Genomic DNA, 25,860 nt, shown 5'->3' with positions numbered 1-25,860 from the left:
TGTTTTAAATCAACTAAATTATTCATCAGATGGTCAATGTAAGTAATCCCCTCTGCCTACACAATGTCCAAATCATTCAATTTTCCTCACATTCATGTGCTTATTGAAATGTCTCTTAAATGTCCCCAATGTTTCTGTTTCTATTGCAACTTCGGACAGCACATTCCAGGCACGCCCCAAACTCTGTGTGTGAAAAAAACACTTGCCTTTCACATCTTCTTTGAAATTATCCCCTCTTACCTTAAACACATGCCCTCTGGTATTAGACATTTCATCCCTTGGAAAAAGATACTGTCTGTCTACTCCCATCTATATGCCTCTCATAATCTTACAAATCTCTATCAGAGATACCTCAGCCTCTACTGCTCGAAAGGAAACAACCCAAGTTTGTCCAACCTCCCTCATGATAGCACATGCCTTCTAATCCAGGCAACATCCTGGTAAACCTCTTCTCTACCCTCTCCAAACCCTGGTCACTCTTCCCATAATCGGGCAACTAGACTGTATGCGATACTCCAGATGTGGCCTAATTAGAGTTTCATAAAGCAGCAACATAACTTCCTGAAGCTTGAGCTCTCGATGAATAAAAGCAAGCATGCTACATGCCTTCTTAACCATCCTATCAACCCGCATAGCCACTTTCAGGGAGCTGTGAACTTGGACCTCGTGATCCCTCTGTTTGTCATCACAATTAAGGGTCTTGCCCTTAACAGCATACTGTCTCTTTGTATTTGACCAACCAAGGTGCAACATTTCACATTTGGCTGGGTTAAACTCCATCTGCCATTTCTCTGCTTATATGTGAAACTGATCTATATCGCATTGTATTCTTTGCCAGTCTTCTACACTACCCACAACACCAACAATCTTAGTATCATCTGCATGTATTGAAGTATCCAGCGACGTTTGGGCGCAAGTTTGCATGCTAACAAGATATTTGTCAAGTTTGATTTGTGCCAGAGGGAAATGTGTTTGACTGTTAGTGCAGATTAAGGAATTGTATGTTTTAGCTGAATGGTCTATCTAGTGATGTACCACTCTGAATCTTTAAAGCTGAGTTGGGATGAATGAACACTTTTGGAACATTCTAGTTAGGATATTTAATGAATGGTTTGAGATGGTAGTGTGTCTCCGCCACGGTAGCGTAGTGGTTAGCACGATGTTATTATAGCTCGGGACATTCCAGAGTTCAGAGTTCGATTCCAGCACCGTCTGTAAGGAGTTTGTACGTTCTGCCCATGAACCACATGGGTTTCCCCCAGGTGCTCCAGTTTCCTCCCACAGTCCAACGACATACCAGTGTAACACTTACCCAAAAGGCTGGTATATGTCTAGGGGAAAAGGAGATCCAGCCACTGACCAACCCTGCCTCCCGTACACGCAGGTGCTGTGAGAATCGCGTATATGCCTCGCGCCCGCCAACAGTATCAAACCCACAACAAATACCGGTATGAAATACACTTTAAAGAGTTTACTAAAATTAAAAGAGTATTAGGCAATACAATATATATATACAAGAAAAAAACAAAAAGGCACCAACTTATCAAAGTTCAGTCAGTTTAGTGCACTCGTTGGAGCTCAACCATCGAACCATTCGACCCCTCGTCGCTTGCCCCCCGACTTCCACGTCTTCCACCTCGGACTCCTCGGTGGTCTTCCGAGCGCGTGTCCACCTTCCTCGGCGTCTCCCTCCCGACTCCCTTCACCACCAAGCCCGCGCAACCCCTCCCCCAAGTTCCCAGCCTCACAAAACACAATAACATTCCCCATTGATTAACAAATGAATACAATTACCATATCAGCCATTCTAAAGCGAAACAACGGCGAGAGAAACATTTAACAGACAAAGAAACATCCCTACTCGTAACAAACCAAAGAAGCCCTTTTTAGTAACATACACAGGACATTGTACACCAGTTAATAGGTTAATTGGTCATTGTAAATTGTCCTGTGATTAGGCTTGGGTTAAATTGGTGTGCAGCTGGGCAATCGGCTCGTTGCTCTGTGCTGTATCGCTAAATAGATGAATAAAATGTTGTATGGAAGGGCTGGGTTGGTACGGATATTCTTCCTGCCCATGATGCTGCTGGCATTTAGGGCAGCAACGAAGGTCCTTCATCTCTTTCTGTCGCACTGTTCAGAGCTTCCTTCATTGTGTCAGTAGCCTCCTCTCCGTTTTCACTATCAGTCAAGTAAGTTGTGGGTGGAGACTCAGGAATACCATTGCCCTCAGATGTAGAAGGATTCTTCATTGCTGTTTGACATAACAACTTGACCAGTCAGAGTTGTTAGACCTGATCTGAATTCCTGAACCTGGAGGACCGGTGGACCACTCTTAGTCTGACCTCTACCCTTTGACCTTTTTGACACGGGTGACTCCACCATGAGCCAAAGCACAAGGCCCTGACTCCAGCCAACATAGCTCTCCAGGTCAATGAGGCATGCGGGCAAGTTTGTGGACCTTTTGGAATTTGGTGTAGATATAGTGAAAGGAAATAATGGTGCCGACAGCAGTACAGAAACATTGGAGTCACTCCATCTGGCCTGCAGTCTTTTTTAAATTGTATTTAGCGATACAGCACAGTAACAGACCTTTCTGACCCAACGACCTCACCCCCCTCCCACAATTACAACTGTGTGTGTGGCCTCCGTCAGTTGTGGGCGACTATGGGTATTGCGCCTCTGGTAGTCACTGGTTTGTGGCCTCTCCAGGGCACAAGCCAGGTCAGAGTTGATACGGAGATCCGACTGTTGCCCGTGCAGTGGGACCCACCCCTCTCCATGCTGACGACAGGTCCAAAGGAACGACGGAAGTCGATACAGTTTGGTGCCAGCAGCATCGCAGGAGTTGCCGTGCCGGTGCTGGGTACAGCAGTCAGCCGCCTTCGGGACTCCAACTCCAGATTTTTCCTCAGGGTTTACTCCCAAAGCCTTTCCTGTGAGCGGGTATAGCCACAAGGCAGCGGAGATTTGAAATCGGAGTTTTTCCTCTCCTAGATAAGCTACTATCCGTGGATAATGAGCCCCATCTGCCCGAAGCAACTGGTTTTAAGGCGCCAGTGGCCCGCCTTTGCCCCTTCTCTTCTCAGTGAGAACAGCTCCGCCGGGCATAAGAACTATGCCAGACATGAAGGCCAGGAGTTGGACTTGGTTGTCAGAGGCTGTTTGAGACGCACGCCATGAAGAGCATTTGTTTAGCAGTGGGAGCTCGTCCCCAATACCACCCTTCGGCTATGACTATCCTTGGAGTCTAGGACCAGAGAGCACACCCTCAGTTACAACTGAGTAACCTATTAACCTACTAACCTATACATCTGTAGAATTTGGGAGAAAACCGGAGCACCCGGAGGAAACCCACGGGGAGAAAATACAAACTCCTTATGGACAGTGGCAGGAATTGAACCTGGGTCACTGGCGCAGTAACGGTGTTACGCTAGCCACTGCGCTACAGTGTCGACCACAGCTGAGCTGGAGCAGCAGGCTGGGATAATCTCAGAGATGAAACATATAACGTATGAGGAATTTTTTTATGTCTCTGGGCCTGTACTCACTGGAGCTTAAAATAATGAAGGAAGATCTTATTGAAACATACGACATATTGAAAGGCCTAGACAGAGTAGACCTGGGGAGCGTTCTGTATAGTGGGGGAGTCTAGGACCAGAGGGCACAGCCTCAGTATAGAAAAATCTCCCTTTAGAACAAAGTTGAGGAGTTTCTTGAGTTAGAGGATGATGAATCTGTGGAGTTTATTACCACAGATAGGTAAAGTCATTGTGTGTATTTTAGGTGGAGGGCATTAAAGGTTGTTGGGTGAAGGCAGGAGAATGGGGTTGAGAGGGATAATAAATCAATTATGATGGAATGGTGGGACAGACTCAATGGGCCGATCAGTTTAATCCTGCTTCTGTGTCCTGGTGGTGGTGAGCTCCTTTCAATGCAGAGAAGAAAATTCACACAGACTCCAGCAGCTGCTTGCTCAGCTGTCTGGTGTCGAGAACAGAACAGGATTTTGTGAATCGGAATGTGAAGCCCCTGAAGTTGAATGCTGTGCCAGCATGACGACACTGGTGTCCAGTGTTGCCCAGAGTCTGTGAAACTATACCCCACCAGAGCTAGCAGCTGGAGGAAGGATGGTGAGCACTTGGCTACTAACAAAGAAAGCCGAGATGTAAACTTCCTTTCCAGAAGGCTTATAGGATATTGGTAAATGTTCTAAATTTTTGATTTAGAGAAACGACACGATAATAGGCCCTTTTAGCTCAACAATCCTGCACTGCTGAATAACACCCTTGTGACCAATTAACGTACTAGCCTGTATGCCTTAGGGATGTGGGAGGAAGCCCACGCAGTCGCGGGAGAACGTACAAACTCATTACAGGCTGCAGCGGGAATTGAACCCAGGTTGCTGGCAGGGTAATGGCGCTACACTACCGTGCCACTCTTTTGGTAAATTGGCTTATTATTGTCACATGTACTGGGGTACTCTGAGAAAACATTCAGTGCAACACACAGTCAGAAAACGGGGGAGAGGTGGAGTACGAGCTGACAGCTGACGGGCGAGACCAGTTGAGGGGGAAGGTAAGTGAATGGGGCAGAGTGAATGAGGCAAGAAGCTGGGAGTTGATAGGTGGAAGAGTTGTAACACACGGTTATTGTCACCTTCCTGACAGCCTGAACCAGCCTGCCCATTCCCCTCTGACCTCTCTCATTAACAAGGCGTTTTTGCTCACAGAACTGCCGCTCACTGGATGTTTTTTGTTTTTCACACCACTCTCTGTAAGCTCTAGAGACTGTTGTGCATGAAAATCCCAGGAGATCAGCCGTTTCTGAGAGACTAAAACCACCGCATCTGGCACCGATAATCATTCCACAGTCAAAGTCACTTAGATCACATTTCTTCCCCATTCTGATGTTTGGTCTGAACAACAACTGTACCTCTTGACCGTGTCTGCATGTTCTTATACATTGAGTTGCTGCCACACGATTGGCTGATTAGATATTTGCATTAACGAGCAGGTGTACCTAATAAAGTGGCCACTGCATGCAGAGTAGACAACCAGGATCTTTGAGAATCCAGGTTCTTACTGTGAATGGGCCACAGAAAATTTTTTCCTGCAACTGCAGTAGGGACAGAGAGTTCAACACGTGGATAATCCCAGCATCTAATCAGTTGGCACAGTGCCAAGCTGAGGCCTCTGCTGACCTCAGTCTTCAGCACAAGGCTTTTTAATTTCATCAATTGGATTTGTTTTAAAGCTGTCATTTAGAGAAACATGTTAATGAAAACTCCCAGCTGGCAAATAATTAATTACGTTTCCGGGAGGGGCAGGACCCATTTAAGAGCAGCTAGCAGGACAATCACGTGAGATTCTGCAGGTGCTGGAAATCCTGAGCAACACGCACAGAATGCTGAGGAACTCAGCATGTCAGGTAACATCTATGGAGATGAATAAACTGCCATTGTTTCAGACTGGGACTTCATCAGAACTGGAAAGGAAGGGGTAAAAAGCCAGAGTAAAGAGGTGGGGGGAGGGGAAGGAAGTACGAGCTAGAAGGTGATAGGTGAGGCCATGTGGGTGGGGGAATAGGGATGAAGTGAGAAGCTGGGAAGTGATAGGTGGAAAAGGCAAGGTAGTTGGAGAAAGGATTCTGTTAGGAGAGGAGAGTGAACCACGGGAGAAAGGAAAGGAGGATGGGCACCGGGGGAGGGGGTAGGGAGCTGAGAAGAGTCTAGAGAGAGGAATTGAAGAGGGGGGAAAATTTACCAGAAGTTGGAGAAATCGATGTACATATCATCAGGTTAGAGACTACACACAGACATACTGTAAGGTGCTACTCTTCCAACCTGAGAGTGGCCTTATCGTGGCAGAAGCGAAGGCCGTGGACTGACGTATTCAGGGGGACAAAGCGGACCGGCTTGCTTGTGGGTCACACTTACGCTGGCTCAGCCTGCCTGTCCAGGAGGAGAGAAGTACTGAGAGATTAAAATGGAAAAAGTTAGCATTCAATGGTCGCTTCACTGGGGAGTTAAGAGTAAGTTTTATCTCAGGAGTTTTCACATCATAAAATAGCTGAAGGATTAAGCTGGCCGAGAGTAGCAGAGCACGGTGAAATGATGGGAATGAAAGCAAGAATCAGAGTAAGTGGTGGGAAATGTAACACCATAAGGAGCTCAGTCAGAGCAGAAAACAGCACTGCATTTAATGGAGTATCTGTGGTGCATCAGCACCTTACTGTCAACAATATGCTTGCAAAGCATAGTCTAAAGATTTAAAGATTTCCTTTATTTGTCACATTTACACTACATCAACAGCCAGCACAGCCTGAGGATGTGCCGGGGGCAGCCCGAAAGTGTCACCATGTTTCCAGCGCCAGCAGAGCACGTCCATAACCTACTAATCCTATCCTGCACGTCTTTGGAATGTGTGAGGAAACCGGAGAAGTCAGAGGAAATTCGTGCTGTCATGGGGAGAATGTACAAACTCCTTAAAGACAGCAGAGGGAATTGAACCCTGATTGCTGGCGCAGTAAAGCGTTACACTAAAGTTATTTCAGTACTTAAATGTTAAGCTACCGTATTCTTCTTGGACTGAAGATCCTGGAATTCGAAAGTACAGTAGCAAGGAGATTGCATTGAAACTTTATAGTAGAACAGTGGATTAGTCACTACTCATGAAGAGTAATGTAAATGGTACAGACTTTACTCTATAGGTTGATGTGTTTAGGCAGGGTAAGTTCAGCGTGGTCAGTGGGCTGAATGGCCTGTTTCTGAGTTCTATGACTTTAACACAGAACAGTACAGCACAATACAGGCCCTTTGGCTCACAATGTGCTGCTGACCTTTTAACTTCTCTAAAATCAGTCCTACCCTTCCCTGCCACGAAGCCCCTCCATTTTTCTGTCATGTTTGGGATGTTCTTGGAGCAGAGAAAGTTAATAGAGGGAAGGCTTGATAGCGATGATAAACACAGGAAGAGTAGGATGCTGCCTGACCTGACCTGCAAGCTCCTCCAGCATTTTGTGTTTGTTAGTTTAGATAAGAATCTGAGTCACCCCAGAAGCTGGTGGTTCAAAGAGCAGGGAAAAGCAAATCTAAAAAATACACAGAGAGCCAAATGAAACTTCTTAAGTGCTGGACAATTGTCGTTTGGAACTTCATGCCTGTAAGCCGGAGGAAATGGAACCAAATGAAATGGCATTTGAGAGCGCATTGGTAGGGCTGCAGGAAACTCGAGTGACAGAATTGTTAAACAAGGAGCCTGCACCGACTTGATGAGTTACATAACTTCTCTCTGTGCTTCAACAGTCCTGTGATTTTATATTTTGGCCATTGTTCGTCATTCAAACCACAATGCCAGAAACCAGCCCTCACTAACTACTCTCCTGTTGTGAAGTCTGGCCGCGGTCCTGATCCCTTTTCACACACTGCTATAAATGGTTATTTTTTTTGCTCCTAGCTCACTCTCTTCTTGCCCCTAAACCACTTTCCATTGTCCTCCTAGCTCTCAACTTCCCTCCTTTCAAGATCATGGAGTCATTGAGCATTGCAGCACAGAAGCAGGCCCTTTGGCCCATCTAGTCCATGCTGAACTATTAATCTGCCTACTCACACTGAATTATGGCCTTCTATACCCTTCCATCCATTGTTACCTATCCAAATTAACCTTCTTCAAACCTGCATCTTTCATTTGTGCTGGCGGCTTGCCTCCACCCCCACAACGCCCTCTGAGTGAAGAAGTTCCCCTTGTTCAATTGGGGCCTGCTGGGTGGCACAGCTCGAAGGGCCAGAAGGGCCTGTTACGTACAGTATCTCAATAAGTGAAATAAATATTTATATATATTTTCAAATCACCTTTCATCTTTAATCCATGACCTCTAGACCCACTTAGCCACTCTCAGTGCTAAAAGCCTGTTTGCATTCACCCTATCTGTACCCCTCATATTTCTGTATGCATCAATCAAATCTCCCCTCATTCTCCTACACTCCAGGGAGTAAAGTTCTAACCTATTCTTGTACCTTTCTGATGTTCACACTTGTGTTTAAAAACATCTTAATCTTGCCACTTTAGATTGGTTACTTTAGTTTGCAACCAAGAGCAGAAAAGATAAACATTTGCAGTTATGTATGATGCTTTTCACTAGTGACAGAAATGTAGTTCTTTGTCTGACATCTCCGGTGGGATGTCAGGTATCCTGAGGAAGCTGAACTGTGAAAACTGATTCAGTGTGATGCAGGTTCGGCAGCACGGTACCGAAGGGTTAGCATAACAGTCTTACAGCACCAGTGACCCAGGTTCAATTCCAGTGTTGTCCGTAAGGAGTTTGTATGTTTTCCCCATGACCGCATGAGTTTCCTCCCACATTCTAAAGAGGTACGGATTTGTAAGTCTAATATGTGTTAATCATTGCAAACCAAGATCTAGATCGGGTTTCCCAACCTGGGGTCCATGGACCCCTTGCTTAATGGCATTGGCCCATGGCATATAGAAGATTGGGAACCCCTGATCAAACACACTGCCTTTTTAAGATTATTTGTAGTTTTTGTTAAATATTAATTTCAGTTGTGGTTCGGGGTGGTAGTCATGTAGTGGTTAATATAATGCAGTAAGATGGGGGTTCAATTCCTGCTGCAGTCTGTAAGGAGTTTGTATGTACTGAGTGGGTTTCCTCTGGGCACTCTGCTTTCCTCCCATATTCCAAAGGCGTACGGGTTAGGGTTAAGGTTCGGAAATAGTGGACGTGCTGTGTTGATGATAGCAGCGTGCCGTCACTTGTGGGATTCCTCTAGCACATTGTTGAACTGTGTTGTTCATCGTCACAAATCGACGTACATGTTTCAAATAAGGTTAATAAGTAAAATTAATCTTTTCAGTCAAGCCTGCGTTTATTGTCTTTTTACTGGTAGTGTTCTTCCATGTCTGTTCTTTGTGGTGGACGTTGCTGTTTTGCAGAGGGCTGCTGGAGTAGCCCAGGCTTCTAGATGGTACACACTCTGCCAGTGGTGGAGTGGATGAGGGTAATTGATGGGGTGTCAGTTAAGTGTGCTGCTTTGTCCTGGGATAGTGTTAAAGTCTTTGAGAATTGTTGGCACTGGACTTAGCTGAGCAAAGTGGGAGTCTTGCATCCCTGATTTATGCCTTACAGATGGTAGATGGGCCTTGGGGTGTCAAGAGATGAGTCCTTTCCAACAGGATGTCCAGTTTCTAACCTCCTGTGGTTATGGTCTTTATGTAGCTGATCCTGTTGAGTTTCTGGCCACGAGTGTCCAGAAAGGGGAAATGGGGGAGAGATGGAGAGTGCAAAATGTCTCTTTCGGGAGGAAGCCAAGAGAGTTTGAATGAAACAAATGGCAGGGGCATTGAGGGGCAGTGGGTGGTTGTAGTTGCTGTTGGGATGTCTGGAGGAGATGAAACTCTCAACGTCACAGTTTACCTCATCATTGCCCTGCATTTAAGGCACCAAACAATCCTTCCATGTGAGACAATACTTCACCTGCAAATCTGTTGGGTTGTCTACTGTATCCAGAGTCCTGATGCGGCCTCTTCTACATTGGTGAGACCTGATGTAAATTGAGAAATCACTTGGTTGAGCATCTCCACTTCATCCACAAAAAGCAGGATTTCCCAGTGACCAATTCCTATCCCCATTCCTGTTTTGACTGTTGGTCCTTGGCCTCCTCTGTTGCCATGATTAGGCCACTCTCAGGTTGGAGGAGCAACATCTCATATTCTGTCTAGGTATCGTCCAACCTGATGGCATGATCAGCGATTTCTCCAACTTCCAGTAACTTTTCCCTCTCCCCCTTCCTCCTTCTTCATTTCCACCCTTTGGCCTCTTCTTTCTTCTCCTCACCTGCCCATCACCTCCTCCTTCCTGTTCGCCCAGTCCTTTACTTTTTCCACCCATCACTTCCCAACTTCTCACTTCATCCCCCCTCCATCCACCTGCCTTCATCTTTCACTTTCCAGCTTGTCCTCCTTCCCCTCCTGCCATCTTCATATTCCAGCATCTTCTCCCTACCTTTCCAGTCCTGATGAAGGGTCTCAGCCTGAAACGTTGACTGTTTATTCATTTCCACACATGCTACCCGACCTGCTGAGTTCCTCCAGCATTTTGTGTGTGCTGTTCTGGATTTCCAGCATCTGCAGAGTCTCTTGTGTTTAAGATCCTGCACGATGTTGGTTACCTGCATTGCACCTTCTCTGTAACTGTACATTTTATTCTGTATTATTATAGTTCTATTTTGTTCACCTATGGAGATGCAGAGAGATCTTGGGGTCCGTGTCGATAGATCCTTCAAAGTTGCTGCACAAGTTGACAGGGTTATTAAGAAGAGGTATGATGTGTTGGCCTTTGTCGAGGGATTGAGTTTAGGAACTGCTGCAGCTCTGTAAAACACTGGTTTGACCATATTCAGAATACTGCGTTCAGCTCTGATCAGTCTTTTTTTCTGCCAGTTCCTGCTTCCATGTCTATTGAAGTCTGCCAGTAGGTGATCATACAGTACAGGTTTCTACTTGATAAGAAAGGGTTAATGTCTTTCTGGCTTGAAACAAGAATAGGAAGCATGGAACTCTGTGGCCTTGGAGAAAATGATATGGAAAAGTCATAAAAGATGACTAGTTTGCTGCCTGACTTTCAATATCTGCCTTGTGGAGTTTGTGCTTGACACGATGTCTTCATGGTGAGGGTTCTGCCGCTGTGTGATACATCATGGAGGCCTTCACCTTGTGCATCAGTTTTATTGTCCAATTAACTACAGAAGCTCTGGATTTACCCTGGGCCCAACATATTGATGCAATTATAAAGGAGGTACGACACTGGCTATATTTCATTAGAACTTTGTGGGCACTTGGTATGTCACCAAAGACATCTTCACCTTCAAAAGGTGATGCCTGTACAAGGCAACACCCATCATTATGGACTCCTGTCATCCAGGACATGCCCTCTTCTCATTGCTACCATAGGTACAGGAGCCTGAAGACCCACACTCAACGTATTACAAACAGCTTCTTCCCCTCTGCCATCAGGTTTCTGATTGGATAATGGACCCATGAAGACTACCTCACTTTTTTTTGCTCTACTTATTTAATTTTTTATTTTATCTATACTTATTATAATTTATAGATTTTTTATTACATAGTGCATTGTACTGCTGCCATAAAAAATGAATTTTATGACATATGCCGGTGGTATGAAACCTGATTCTGCTTCTGAACTGAAGGATTTATTCTCTTCCTGAGGCCTAACAAAGGCTCTCGGCTGAAACATCGACCGCTTATTCCCCTCCACAGGTGAGTTTCTCTGGCATTTTGTGTGTGTTGTTATTTTCTTCCCTCCCTCTCCACGGGCTGCACCACCACAGGGCCTCTGGGTGTGCTGTTTGGGGCTCATTGCTGGAATGTGGAGGGAGCACTGGGGCAAATGGGAAAGCAGTTCTATCACGTGGGGCGGTACGGCAGCGTAGAGTTAGTGTAACACTACTGCGACAGCATTGACACGGGTTCAGTTTGAGCTGCTGTCTATACATTCTCCATGTGACTATCTGCACATTCCAGTGACCTGCGGGTTGGGGTTAGTAAGGTGTGGGCATGCTGTGTTGGTGTTGAAAGTCTGGCAACATTTGTGGGCTGCCCCTCCGCGTAACCTTAGTGCTGGTCATAGATGCAACCAACGCACTTCACTGTGTTTTGATGTACAGGTGACAAATTAGAGCCAATCTCTTAAAAAAACCTTGGATAGGCACATGGATGATAGAAAAATGGAGGGCTGTGTAGGAGGGAAGGGTTAAAATGATCTGAAGGTAGGTTAATGGTTGGCACACCATTGTGGGTGAAAGGGCCTGTGCTGTGCTGTCGTGTTGCGGGTTAATTGGCCACATGGGTGTGGTTGGGTAGCGTGGGCTCCATGAGCTGGAAGAGCCTAATACCGTACTGTTTCATCAAATGAGAAAACAATAAAATGTGGCATCGTTGCAGCTACCTGAAGCTCTATGTGCACAACCCTTTGCTGGCGGGGTGTATGGAGGATCTCTGTGTATTCAAACGTGCTCAGAGGATCATCTCCCTGGGCAGTGCCATCCCCCTGTTTCTGCTTTGTGATCAGCATCTTGAGATTGGGAAGCTTCAACGCAATAGTATAATGCTTTACAACCCCGGTTCGATTCCCGCCCTGTGGGTTGCAGATGACGTCAGAATTGAGCAACACCCTGAGCCGTAATAGTTATGCTAAGCACTACGCTACCATGTCACCTACACGTGACAAATCAAGCTAACTTTTACTTAAAATTGTGGCCCACTGTGGTACTGTATTGCCTTGTATTTAGTATCATGGTTCACTGCAGACTGTCTTAATGTTTCAGGAACACTTCTTTTGCATTTGTCTTTGCCCATCTGGACCCTGCCCAGAGGATCTTTGAGGCTCGTTAACGAACTCCCAAGTACAGTAGTATTTCTTTGCATCAGCAGCCGCCTCCTGTGACGAACTATTCTGAAGTCAATGTGTTGCTTTCATCTTTATTGTTTCTAAGGCTATAATAAGTTCAAAGTAAATTTACTATCGAAGTACGTATATGTCACTATAAATGACCCTGAGATTAACTTTCTTGCAGCCATTCACAATAGAACAAGGAAATACAGTTGAATCAATGAAAAATTGCACACAAATAACGACTAACAAATAACCAATGTACAAAAGAAGACAAACTGTGCAAATACAAAAATAAATAAATACATAATACTGAGAACATGAGTTGTAGAGTCCTTGAAAGGAGTCCATAGTTTGTGGGATCAGTTCAGAGTTGAGGTGAGTGAAATTATCCATGCTGGTTTAGGAGCCTGATGGTTGAAGGTTAATGACTTTCTGAACCTGCTGGTGTGGGACCTAAGGCTCCTGTACCTCCTGTCCAATGTGGCCTGGATGGTGGAGTCCTTGATGAGGGGTGGAGCTTTTTTGTGGCAGTGATCTGTGTAGATGTGCTCAGTGATGGGCTTTTCCTTACAGTGTGCTGTACAGAGATGGAGTTTTAAGTACAGAAATTGTTGAAGTTGTTTTAATGTGACGTCTCTAATGGAATGCAGGCACTGTTTTAGTAGGTTTGGAAGTGTCAGGGGTAGTGTTACCCTGAGCAGGAATTAATAAGTAGCACACTTTTCATTCTGTGTAAAGAGTATCTGAAATTAGCATTTGCCTTTTTCTATTCTCAGTTTGCTTCACAGCAAAGCTCTGCGTGGAGGATTAATTTTCAAAACTATTTTTGATGTGACAGAAAGTGTGGAATTAGCTTTCTGCATCTTTACACAGTTAGCTGAGTGAGCTGAATACCAGCTATCTTCCTATTAACCATATAACCATATAACAATCACAGCACGGAAACAGGCCATTCCGGCCCTCCTAGTCCGTGCCGAACTCTTAATCTCACCTAGTCCCACCTACCCGCACTCAGCCCATAACCCTCCACTCCTTTCCTATCCATATACCTATCCAATTTTACCTTAAATGACACAACTGAACTGGCCTCTACTACTTCTACAGGAAGCTCATTCCACACAGCTATCACTCTCTGAGTAAAGAAATACCCCCTCGTGTTTCCCTTAAACTTTTGCCCCCTAACTCTCAAATCATGTCCTCTCGTTTGAATCTCCCCTACTCTCAATGGAAACAGCCTATTCACGTCAACTCTATCTATCCCTCTCAACATTTTAAATACCTCGATCAAATCCCCCCTCAACCTTCTACGCTCCAATGAATAGAGACCTAACTTGTTCAACCTTTCTCTGTAACTTAAGTGCTGAAACCCAGGTAACATCCTAGTTACCATTCAAACTTCTTTTATTCTGTCCTGCCCATTTTTACTTGGTAAGTCATTAAAACTTTATGCATGAATCAAGAGGACTAAAGACCTATTCCTGGTAGAAGTGGGTTCAGTTTCAACACTTAAGAGAAGTTTGGAGAAGTACATGGATGGAGGGCTCTGGTCCAGGTGCGGGTCAGTGAGACTGGGCAGAATAACAGTTCAGCATGGACTAGATAGGCCACAGGGTCTCTTTCTGCTGTCATGCTCTATGACTCCTCTCTAGACAGGGTCGGATGGATGGAGTCATAGTCTGATACGATGTGGAAACAGACCATTCGGCCCAACAAGTTAGTCCTATCTGTCCACTTTTGGCCCTTAGCCCTCTAAACCTCTCCTGTCCATGTACTTAACTGGATGACTTTTAATTGTTGCTAATGTGTCTGTCTCAACCACTATTTCTGGCGGCTCATTTCAAATATGCACCTCCATTTGTACGAAGAAGCTGTCACTGACCTTAAACTTGCACCCTGTTGTTTCTCGCACTGCACCCTGTGATAAAGAAAGCATGCTTCATCTCTGTCCGTGACTCTCGTGATTTTATATCCCTTTATCAGCTCACCCCTGTCGATCTGTGTTCCAGGGAATAAAGCCCTAGATTATGCATCCTCTCCTTGAAACTGGCATTCACATTTCAGATCAGATTTGTTTATCACATGCACATCAAAACAGTGAGATAACAGTGTTAACACACCACGGATGTGCGAGGGGCAGCCTGCGAGTGTCACCTCAATTCCAGTGCCAACATAGCATGCCCACCTTGTTCAGCAGACCGACACAGGCAATAACGACAACGAACAGCAGCAAATTACGTCCAGTCCCTCTCTCCCACTCATGCACACATATCATCCTGCAACCCCAGGACAGGCTGACTCCAGCCTCCAGTGGACTTGCGGATTCACGGATACTGAGCCTTTGACTTCCCTGGTGGACTCGCAGATTTGTTGTTCCAACCCTATGGCCTAGACTTCCAGACTTCCGATTGACCTTTGGGCTCCAACCTTCGCCATCACCCCAGGACTTGCCGATGACTGCACATGAGGCCTTTGGATTATGGCCCTCAACTCCAGGCCTCAGACTACAGACTGGATGATGATCAGACCCCAAACATTAGACCTCAAACTCTGGTATCATCAATTAGTGTACATGGTGAGGGGGTGGGGGCATCACCAGCCCTCGTGCCCCCTGCCCGCACAGAACTCCAGTCCAACATCTGACCATGGATGTCCTTCCTCATGCGTCTGTGTTGCAGAACATGAAGTGAAGCCCTAGACTCCGGCCCGACCTCTAACTCCCCCACATCCCTGTCACTAAGCTCTAACCTGACCCATAACTCCACACTTTGTCCCCAAAACCACCCCCATGAACCTGTAAAATAACCACATAAAGACCAAGTCTGAGCCTCAGTATCAGCAGAGACAACATTTTGGTGCCAATGGTCAGCTTTGGGCAGAGACTTAGTTGGACCGGCCACACAACATGGAGATCCAGGCAGGTCAACAGCTGGGTACCTTGTGGGGAATGACTGACCTGCTTCCTGACCACCCAGTAAAGATGAGTTTGAATACTAGAAGAAGGTAAAGATGTGCTGTCCTGACAACAATCTTTCCCTCAATGTCAGTAAAACGAAAGAAATGGTTGTTGACTTCAGGAAGGTGGGGGTGCGGTGTGCTCCCTCTCCTCTTTGTATCAACAGTGCTTAGGTCGAGAGGGTTGAAAGCTTCAAGTTAATCAGGAAGAAGGTACAGGAGCCTTGGGTCCCACACCACCAGCTCAAGAGACAGTTATTACCTATCAGGCACCTAAACCAGAGTGGATAAGAACCAGTTCATTGGCTCTTTGGCAGCACATACAAAATGCTGGAGATACTCAGCAGGCCAGGCAGCATCTATGCAAACATTGACTGTTTACCTTACTTGCTGAATTCCATCATTTGCAGATTTCCTTGTGTTTGTCATTGCCTCTTTCCTCAGCTCTGGAACCTCTGGACAGTGAAGATAAATACGTTAGAATGCTCTTCATTGACTACAGTTCAGCATTCAATGCTATCATCCCTTCAGAGCTGATCAATAAGCTTCACAACTTAGACCTCAATACCTCCTTGTGCAACTGGATCCTCAATTTCCTTACTAGTCAGTTTGGATTGGCAACAGCATCTTCTCCACGATCACCACACGTTACCAGGTTTAGGAACAGTTATTACCCCTCAACCATCAGGCTCTTGAGCTTGAGATAACTTCACTGAACTTTACTCACCCCATCACTGAACTGTTCTCACAACCTGTAGCTCACTTTCAAAGACTCTTCATTTCATGTTCTCTATATTTATTTATTATTATTTCTTTTTTTCTTTTTGTATTTGCACAGTTTGTTGTCTTTTACTCATTGGTTGTGTGTCCCTCCTGTTGGGTGGAGTCCTTCTCTGATTCTATTGTGTTTCTTGTATTTACTGTGAATGCCCACAAGAAAATGAATGTCAGGGTCGTATATGGTGATGTTTGTGTAACTTTGAACTTTGGTCCATGGTTGAGTGGAGAGCTAGTAAGAGCGTATCTGCTGTAGACATGTTGTGTCAGTAGGCAAATTGCAGCAGATCCAGGTCCTTGCTTAGGCAAGATGTAATCATCATCACGATCTCAAAGCACTTCATCACAGGAGATGTGAGTGCTACTGAGCATAGTCATTGAGGCAGTTCACCCTATTGTTTTTGGGCACTGGTATGATTGTCACCCTATTGAAGAAGGTGGGATCCTCTGCCTACAGCAGTGAGATATTGAAGATGTCTCCTGCCAGTTAATTTCAGGTTTTCAGTACTCAACCAAGTACACCATCAAGGCCAGACACCTTGCAAGTTTTCGTTCTCTTGTAAGATGTTCTGGCAATGAAACATTGGGCCACAAAATAAATCTTATTATTCTACCTTATTCAACCTCAATAACATAAAACACCTACAGTGTGGATCTGTTTCTGAGGAGTTTGTGGGACTGGATGGAGGACTGTGAAACAATACAGGATGTACAGAACCTGGGTGAAATAGATGTATCATATGAAGGCAGGGACGACCGAGACCATTGCTGCTGGTTACAGTAAAATTCAGGGCTTCTGTCTCTCAGCTAAGCTGAAGATCCATCAAATATTGATGAGCTGTGTGCCGTGGGAACGGCAGATATTGGAATACTGCTTAACCCTTGGAGCAGACTCAGGAGTGATTTTATTTTTAAGCTATCTTTCCCAATACTGTTCTCTATCAATAACGTGCATGTTGAAAGCAAATTTTAATATTTTTCTAGGGACAGCTGTCTTCTATGTTGTCTCCATTTGCAGGAGATTCATACACACTGTACACTAAGCATGATTTCCTCCAGAGATTCATTGCATCGACCTGATTAGAGTAACTGCGTTTCCACAAGATGCTGCACTGTGGAGGATTTACACACTCCTAGATTGGAGAAGAGGGGAAGTGAGATTGCTACTTGGAGATGAGAAGCTACTTTTCTGTTTCAGTAGGCATGAGAGACTCTTCTGCCTGGTTCTTCCACAACACAGTAGAAAATTAAAATCAATTCATTGCTCCTCACTCCGAGAATTTGTTACAGCTGATGGATAAATGTGGGGCTATCCAGTAACAGGAAAGCAGCTCATCACTCGAATGGCAAGTGGGGAACATCCAATGAAACACCGTGTACTAGTTGAGAAAGGGAAACAAGTAGATAAACCAAGTGATTCAGAAGGCAAAATTCAAAGTAAATGTAATCAAATTACACAAGTGTCACCATATACTACCCTGAGATTTATTTATTGCAGGCATTCATAGTAATATGGAAAGAAATACATAGAAAGATAGAAAACCTACAGCACAGTACAGACCCTTCAGCCCACAAAGCTGTGCCGAACATGTCCCTACCTTAGAAATTACCTAGGTTTACCCATAGGCCTCTATTTTTCCAAGCTCCATGTACCTATCCAGGAGTCTCTTAAAAGACCCTGTCATATCTGCCTCCACCACCGTTGCTGGCAGCCCATTCCACACACTCACCACTCTCTGAGTAAAAAACTTACCCCTGACATCTCCTTTGTACTTACTCACCAGCACCTTAAACCTGTGCCCTCTTGTGGCAGCCATTTCAGCCCTGGGAGAAAGCCTCTGACTATCCACACAATCAATGCCTCTCATCATCTTGTGCAGCTCTATCAGGTCACCTCTCATCCGCCATTGCTCTAAGGAGAAAAGGCCCAGTTCACTCAACCTGTTCTCATAAGACATGCTCCCCATTCCAGGCAACATCCTTGTAAGTTTCCTCTGCACCCTTTCTATGGCTTCCACATCCTTCCTGTAGTGAGGTGACCAGAACTGAGCACAGTACTCCAAGTGGGGTCTGACCAGGGTCCTATATAGCTGCAATATTACCTCTCGGCTCGTAAACTCAACCTTGTGATGATCTGGGCTGTATCTACTAGTTTTTGTAGGCTTTTCCATTTTTGGGTATTAGTGTTTCCCTACCAGGCCTTGATGAAACCAGTCAGGATACTCTCCACTGGCCTTCATAGTGAGAGGATTCAAGTGTTGGAATGAGGATGTCTTGGTGCAGTAGCCTTTGTGAAACTCTGACTTGGGAAGGATGTTGTAGCTCATTGCTGCTGTAAACTTTCCAACATCCATCCCCCTTTAAAATACAACTTTGCATTGAAGATCAGCCGCATGTACATAGAAATATCGAAACATACAGTGAAATTTGTTGTTTGCTCAGTTCTGGTTGCCTCATTACAGGAAGGATGTGGAAGCCATACAAAGGGTGCAGAGGAGACTTACAAGGACGTTGCCTGGATTGGGGAGCATGCCTTATGAGAATAGGTTGAGTGAACCTGGCATTTTCTCCTTGGAGCGACAGAAGATGAGAGGTGACCTGATAGAGGTGTACAAGATGATGAGAGGCATTGATCGTATGGATAGTCAGAGGCTTTTTCCCAGGGCTGAAATGGTTGCCACAAGAGGACACAAGTTTAAGGTGCTGGGGAGTGGGTACAGAGGAGATGTCAGGGGTAAGTTTTTTTACTCAGAGAGTGGTGAGTGCGTGGAATGGTCTGCCGGCAATGGTGGTGGAGGAGGATACGATAGGGTCTTTTAAGAGATTTTCGGATAGGTACATGGAGCTTAGAAAAATAGAGGGCTATAGGTAAGCCTAGTAATTTCTAAGGTAGGGACATGTTCGGCACAACTTTGTGGGCCGAAGGGCCTGTATTGTGCTGTAGGTTTTCTATGTTTCTATATATGTCACCACATACTACCCTGAGATGCATTTTTCTTGTGGTCATACTCAATAAATCCAAGAAACATTATAGAATCAATGAAAGACCGCACCCAATAAGATGGGCAATAACCAGAATGCAAAAGACAACGAACTGTGCAAATACAAAGTAAAAAATAATGAAAATACATAAGCACTAAATATCAAGAACATGAAATGTAGAGTGCTTGAAAGTGAGTCCACAGGTTATGGGAACAGTTCAGTAATGAGTGAGTGAAGATATCCCCTCTGGTTCAAGAGCCTGATAGCTGAGGGGTGATAACTGTTCCTGAACCTGGCGGTGCGAGTCCTGAGGCTCCTGAACCTCCTGTGTGCTGATGGCAGCAGTGAGAAGAGAGCATGTCCTGGGTGGTGGGGTCATTGATGATGACGGGTACCTCACTTTTTTTTGCCGTATGTGCAATTTGTTCTTTTGCACGTTTTGGTGTTTAATGTTTTCTTCGAACGGGTTCCATGGTGTTTTTGTTTTGTAGCTGTCTGTGGGTAGACAAATCTCAGGGTTGTATACTGCATATATACTTTGATAATAAATATACTTTGTACTTAGAACTTCAATTTCGAATGCTGCGTCCAGGCAGTGGGAGAATTTATAAAGTAAATAGGGTGACATGATAACATAGCAGTTAGCGTGACCCTGTTGGAGGTAACATAGCGGTTAGTGTGACTCTGGGTAACGTGGTAACATAGCGGTTAGCGTGACACTGTTGGGGGTAACGTAGTGGTTAGCGTGACCCTGTTGGGGGTAACGTAGCGGTTAGCGTGACCCTGTTGGGTGACGTGGTAACGTAGCGGTTAGCGTGATCCTGTTGGGGGTAACGTAGCGGTTAGCGTGACCCTGTTGGGTGACGTGGTAACGTAGCGGTTAGCTTGACCCTGTTGGGGGTAACGTAGCGGTTAACATGACACTGTTGGGTGACATGGTAACGTAGCGGTTAACGTAATGCTATTGCAGCACCAGCGTCAATTCTTTGAACCGTCTGTAAGGAGTTTGTACTTTATCCCCATCACTGCATGGGTGTTTTGGTTTCCTCCCACATTCTAAAAAAAGTTATTTGGTTAATCTCATGGATAGATCCCAGAACTGGTGAAGAAACCTTTCACCTCATGGGCAAGTAGAGTGGAAAGATGTAGTTTGAAAAGCTACTGGAATTGCGGATGTGGTCTAGGTAAAACAGTGACTGAGGAAGAGCATAAAAATAGGGGATTTTGCAGGTGCTGGAAGTCTTGAGCAATGCACAAAGTACTGGAGGAACTCCAGTGGCATGGTAATGCTATCACAGTGCCAGGCACCTGGATTCAATTACCTCCACTGTCTGTGTGGAGTTTGTATGTTCTCCCCATAACGCCACAGGTTTGCTCACACATTCCAAGAAAAAAAGACGTGTGTTAGTAGGTTAATGACCATGTGGGTGTAATTGGACCACACAGGATCTTTGGGTTCCAAGGGCATGTTATCGTGCTGTATGTCTATAATTTAAGAAAATAAGATTAAAGGCTTTGATTATTGAATAAAAGCTGGCAGTGGAGTTCCACCTTTTCTTGTAGTGCCCAGGTAGGAAACAAAAGTCATGGGAAACATTTTTCTGAAGGAACAGAAAGCACCATTTCAGCTACACCCACTCTAGTTTGAGCAAGTCCTGCTATTATGTCAATACTGTCATCCCAGAGCACATGGGTTCACAAAAGTTCAAATGAATCTTGTTATTGCATTTCCTGTTGTGTAACGGGAAATCACCATGGGAATAGGGGTTGCAGGAAGATAGTTCCCTCCTCCCTTCCCAATGTGCACCTTCACTGTCTCACATAGGGATTTCCAAATCAATGTGCTGCCCAGCTAATCAGGAGACAGACAGTCTGCCCAGACATCCTGTTAGGAACCTTCAGAATCAAACAAAGAACAATAAGCTCAAGAGATTCTGGAAATCCAGAGCAGCATGCGCACACACACACCCACCCACCCCTGGAGGAACTCAGCTGGCCAGGCAGCATCTGTAGAGAGGAATAAACTCGGGTTGAGATGCTGGAAAAGAAGGGGGAAGAAGCCAGAATATGAAGAGGGGAGGGGAAGGAGGACAACCTGGCCAGATGATAGGTGAGACCAGGTGAGGGGGAATGTCGGTGGGTGAGGGAGGGGGGATAAAGTGAGAAGCTGGGAGGTAAGAAGTGGAAAAGGTAAAGGGCTGGAGAGGTAGGAATCTGATAGGAGAGGAAAGTGGACCATGGGAGAAAGGGAAAAAGGAGGGGTACCAGAGGGAGGTGATGGACAGGGAAGATAAGAAATGAGGAGAGAAAGAGTACGTGGAATAGAAAAAGGGAGAAGTGGGAAGCAGGACACATTACTGGATGTTAGAGAGATCAGTGTTCATGCCATCAGGTTGGAGGCTGCTCAGAATACGAGGCATTGCTCCTCCAACCTGAGTGTGGCCTCATTGTGGAAGTAGAGGAGGCATGGACCGACATGTCGGACTGGGATGGGGAAGTTGAATTAAAATGGGTAACCACCAGGAAATCCTGCCTTTTGTGGGGGCAGAGCGAAGGTGCATAGAAAAAGGTTTCTTAGTTAGGGTTCCAGGTAGTTGGGCACACTAAAGGACACGAGGTAACCAATCTACCAGGTAAGGCAATTATAAAACTGGATGTATGTGTTAGGTCTTATTCACTAACACAAGCCTGTTGCTCATTAGCTCTTGCGGAGTTTATAATGTCATCAGTGCTTTCAGGCATATCACTTAACAAATCTTCATCAAACTCATTGTTACACTCTTTCTCTGTGAGGTTACTGGCACATCAGGCTGTACAAACAGATGGTATGTTTGTCATTACTTTAAACATTAGTCACTGCTCAGTCATTACTACCTTTCAGCAAGGGAGTGTGTTAATTAAACTGATTTGCAGGACAGCAGGTCCCAGTTTACAACAAGCAAGTGTCCCAGATCAACATCACATATTATACTGTATACTGCAATAGCTTCCAAAAAATCCTTTTGGCCTCAGATAAATCAACATAAATGTGTGTTTCTTTACAGAATCCTCCATGATCAAAGACCTCACAGACCCTGGGCAATCTGTCTAAAGACCATAAGACATAGGAGCAGAGTTAGGCCATTCAGCTCATCGAGTCTGCTCTGCTATTCCATCATGGCTGAATTTTTTTTCCTGCCTATTCTCCCTGATAACCTTTGACACCCTGACTAATCAAGAACCTAGCAACCACCACCTGAAATGTACCCAATGACTTGGCCTCCACAGCCATCTATGGCAATGAATTCCATAGATTTGCCACCCTCTGGCTAAAGAAGTTTCTCCTTATCTCTATTCTGAGGCTGTGCCTTCTGGTCCTCCACTGCAGAACCTCCTCTCCACAACCTCTCTATCTGTGCCTTTCAGTACTTGATGGGTTTCATTCATCTAACCTCCAGCGAATACAGAACCAGAGCTATCAAACGCTCCTCATATGTTAACCCTGTCATTCTTGGGATAATTCTCATGAACCTCTTCTGGACTCTCTCCAATGCCAGCACTTCTTTTCTTAAGAGAAGGAGCCCAAAGCTGCTCACAATACTCTTAGTGCAGCCTGACCAGTGCCTTATAAAGCCTCAGCATTACATCCTTCCTTTTGCATTCTAGCCCTCTCGAAGTTAATGCTAACATTGCAACTCAACCTGCAAGTTAACCTTTAGGGAATCCTGCAGAAGGGCTCCCAAGTCCCTACATTGTATTCCACCTGCCACTTCTTTGCCCATTTCCCCCAATCTGTCTGTCCTTCTTTCCACCACAAGGTGATGGGGGAAACTGTGGGCAAGAGGTAAAGTAAAGAGCAGGGAAGTTGACTGGTGAAAGAGATACAGGGCTGGAGAAGGGGGAATCAGATAGGAGAGGACAGAAGGCCGTGGAAGAAAGGAAAGGGAAGAGAGAGGTGATGGGTGGGTAAGAAGGTGAGAGAGGGAAGAGAGGAGTGGGGAATGATGAGGGGGGTGGAGGCATTATTGGAAGTTCAAGAAATCGATGTTCATGCCGTCAAGTCGGAGGCTTCCTCAATACTACCTGCCCCTCCACCTATCTTCGTATCGCCTGCAAACTTTGTCACAAAGCCGTCAATTCCTTCATCTAAATAATTTGACATGTAAAAAGAAGCAGTCCTAACACCTCCAGTCACCGGCAGCCAATCATAAATGGCCCCCTTTATTCTCACTCTTTGCCCCCTGCCAGTCACCCAATCTTCTTTCTATCTATACTAGTGTCTCATGTAAAACTACAAGCTCTTATCTGGTTCAGCAGCCTCATGCGTGGCACCTTGTCAAAAGCGTCTGAAAATCAAAATAAACAACATTTATTGACTCACCTTTTCTATCCTGAATGTTATTTCCTCAAAGAATTCCGATGGATTTGTCAGACGAGATTTCCTGTTTAGAAAACTATGTTGACTTTGTCCTATTTTATCATTGCTTTCAAATACCCTGGAAGCCTCATCCTTACTAAAAGATTCCAGTATCTTTCCAACCATTGAAGTTAGGCTAACTGGCCCATAATTTCCTTTCTTCTGCCTCACTTCCTTAAAGAGTGGAGTGACATTTGCAATTTTCCATTCCTCAGAAACCATTCCAGAATCTAGTGATTCTTGAAAGATCATTACTAATGTCTGCACAATCTCTTCAGCCACTTCTTTCAGAATCCTGGAGAGTAGTCGATCTGGTCCTGGTGACTTACCTACCTTCAGACTTTTCAGCTTCCTAAGCACCTTCTCCTTAGTAATAGCACCAACACTCTCGCATTTCTGGCATTCTGCCAGCGTTTTCCATAGTGAAGGATGAAGCAAAATAGTTATTAAGTTTGTCCGTCATTTCTTTGTCCCCCTTTACTGCCTTTCCAGCATTATTTTCTAGTCGTCCGATATTTACTTTCTTCTCTCTTTTACTCTTTATATATCTGAAAAAGTATTTTGCATCATCTTTTGCATCACTGGCTAGCTTACCTTCATATTTCATCTTTTCTCTTTTTATAGCTTTTTTTGGTTTTTAAAAGCTTCCCAATTGTCTACCTGTCCACTAATATTTGCAATATTATATAGCCTCTCTTTTTCCTTTATGCTGTCTTTGATTTCCCTTGTCTGCCACAGTTGCCTCATCCTCCCTTCGTTTGTGGGATGTATCTTTCCTGTACTTTTTGAATTCCCCCCATAAATACCAGCCATTGCTATTCTGCCATCATCCCTCTTAGTGCCCCTTCCAATCTACTTTGGCTAGCTGCTCTCTCATGCCTCTGTAATCCCTTTCACTCACTGTAATAATGCTACATTCAATTTGCAGTCTCAAACTGCAGGGCGAATTCTGTCATATTATGATCACTGCCCTCCTAAGAGTTCCTTCACCTTTAGCTTCCTAATCAATTCTGCTTCATTGCACAACACCCAGTTGAGAATAGCTGATCCCCCTAGTGGGCTTAATCACAAGCTGCTCGATAAAGCCATCTCATAAGCATTCTAGACTGCTATTTTTTCCTATCATCTGCCTGTCCTTCCTCGTGGTCTCACTACACACTGCATCTACTTTAATACCAACTGCCCCGTCCTCAGCCTCCTCACTCTGGTTTTAAACCCCCTGCCAAATTAGTTTAAACCCTCCCCAACAGCTCCAGCAAACCTGCTCACTAGGATATTGGTCCCCTCGAGTCCAACTATAACCCTTCCTTTTTGTACTGATGAGATCCAAAAAACCGAAATCCTGCCCCCGTATCAAATCCTCAGCCACACATCCATCTGCCAGATCATCCTGTTCTTCCCTCACTGGCACGTGGCATAGGCAGCAATCCAGAGATTACTGTTCTGGAGGTCCTGCTTTTCAGCTTTGTACCTAGGTCCCTACATTTTCTCCTCAGGATATCTCCAATTTTATTGGTGCCAATAAGTACCAAGACTTCTGGCTGCTCATCCTCCCTCTGTAGAATGTCGCGGACCTACATTGAGATGTAACTCACCCTGGTACCTGGGAGGCTATATACCATCTGGGTATCTCCATCACATCCACAGAAACTCGTGTCCTCTCCTCCCCCGTCACTGCTGTGGTCCTCTTCTCCCCCTTTTCCTTCTGAGCCATATAGCACCAGACTCAGTGCCAGAGACCTGATCACTGTGACTTCCCTCTGGTCGGTCGTTCGTCCCCCCCCCCCCAACACCAACAGTATTGAAAGCTGTATGCTTATTAATGAGGGGAACACCACAGGGGTTTCCTGCACTGCCTATTCCTTCTCCCTCTCCCGACAGTCATCAGGTACCTGCCTCCTGCAATCTAGGGGTGACTACCTCCCCGTAGCTCCTATTTATCACCTCCTCACTTTCCTGTCTGAGCTGAAGGTCATCCATCTTTAGCTCCAGTTCCTTAACCCAGTCTCTGAGGAGCTGCAGCTTGATGTACTTCATGTAGATGTAGTTACCAGGGAGACTGATAAAAACTTACTAGGAACTCGCTTACCTGGAACCTCTGCCTGTTGAGCCAAAACTGGAGCACTCTAACAACGCCCCACTCCAACAGTGGCTGCTCTGCTTACACCTCCTTTCGTTTTATTGGCCCTGCACTGATTCAGCTGACAGAAAGAGAGCTGAAAGCTCCTGAGCTCTTTTTAAATTTTGTGCTGCTTCACCAACAAACGCCCTCACACGCTGAATTCAGCCCGCAGCAAGTCTCTCTGTCTCTCTTCAGGTAACAT

The 25,860-nt window shown here is 45.2% G+C and overlaps 1 protein-coding gene across 6 annotated transcripts in view; it reads left to right on the top strand.

Moving 5' to 3' along the window:
• Nucleotides 1-25,860, top strand: part of capn15 (calpain 15) — a 286,273-nt gene that overhangs the window by 56,259 nt on the left and 204,154 nt on the right. The window contains exon 1 of one of the 6 annotated variants that reach the window (XM_073060102.1): nucleotides 4,426-4,446. The exons of the other annotated variants lie outside the window; for them this stretch is intronic. The gene's annotated coding sequence lies outside the window, so the exon portion shown is untranslated. Of the gene's footprint in view, nucleotides 1-4,425; nucleotides 4,447-25,860 lie in introns of those variants that run through there. 6 annotated transcript variants of the gene reach the window in all.

This window comes from Hemitrygon akajei, chromosome 11, assembly GCF_048418815.1.
Source record: "Hemitrygon akajei chromosome 11, sHemAka1.3, whole genome shotgun sequence".
NCBI lineage: Eukaryota > Metazoa > Chordata > Chondrichthyes > Myliobatiformes > Dasyatidae > Hemitrygon > Hemitrygon akajei.
The sequence above is the reverse complement of the archived record's forward strand: the minus strand, read 5'-3'. Positions and strand labels throughout refer to the sequence as shown.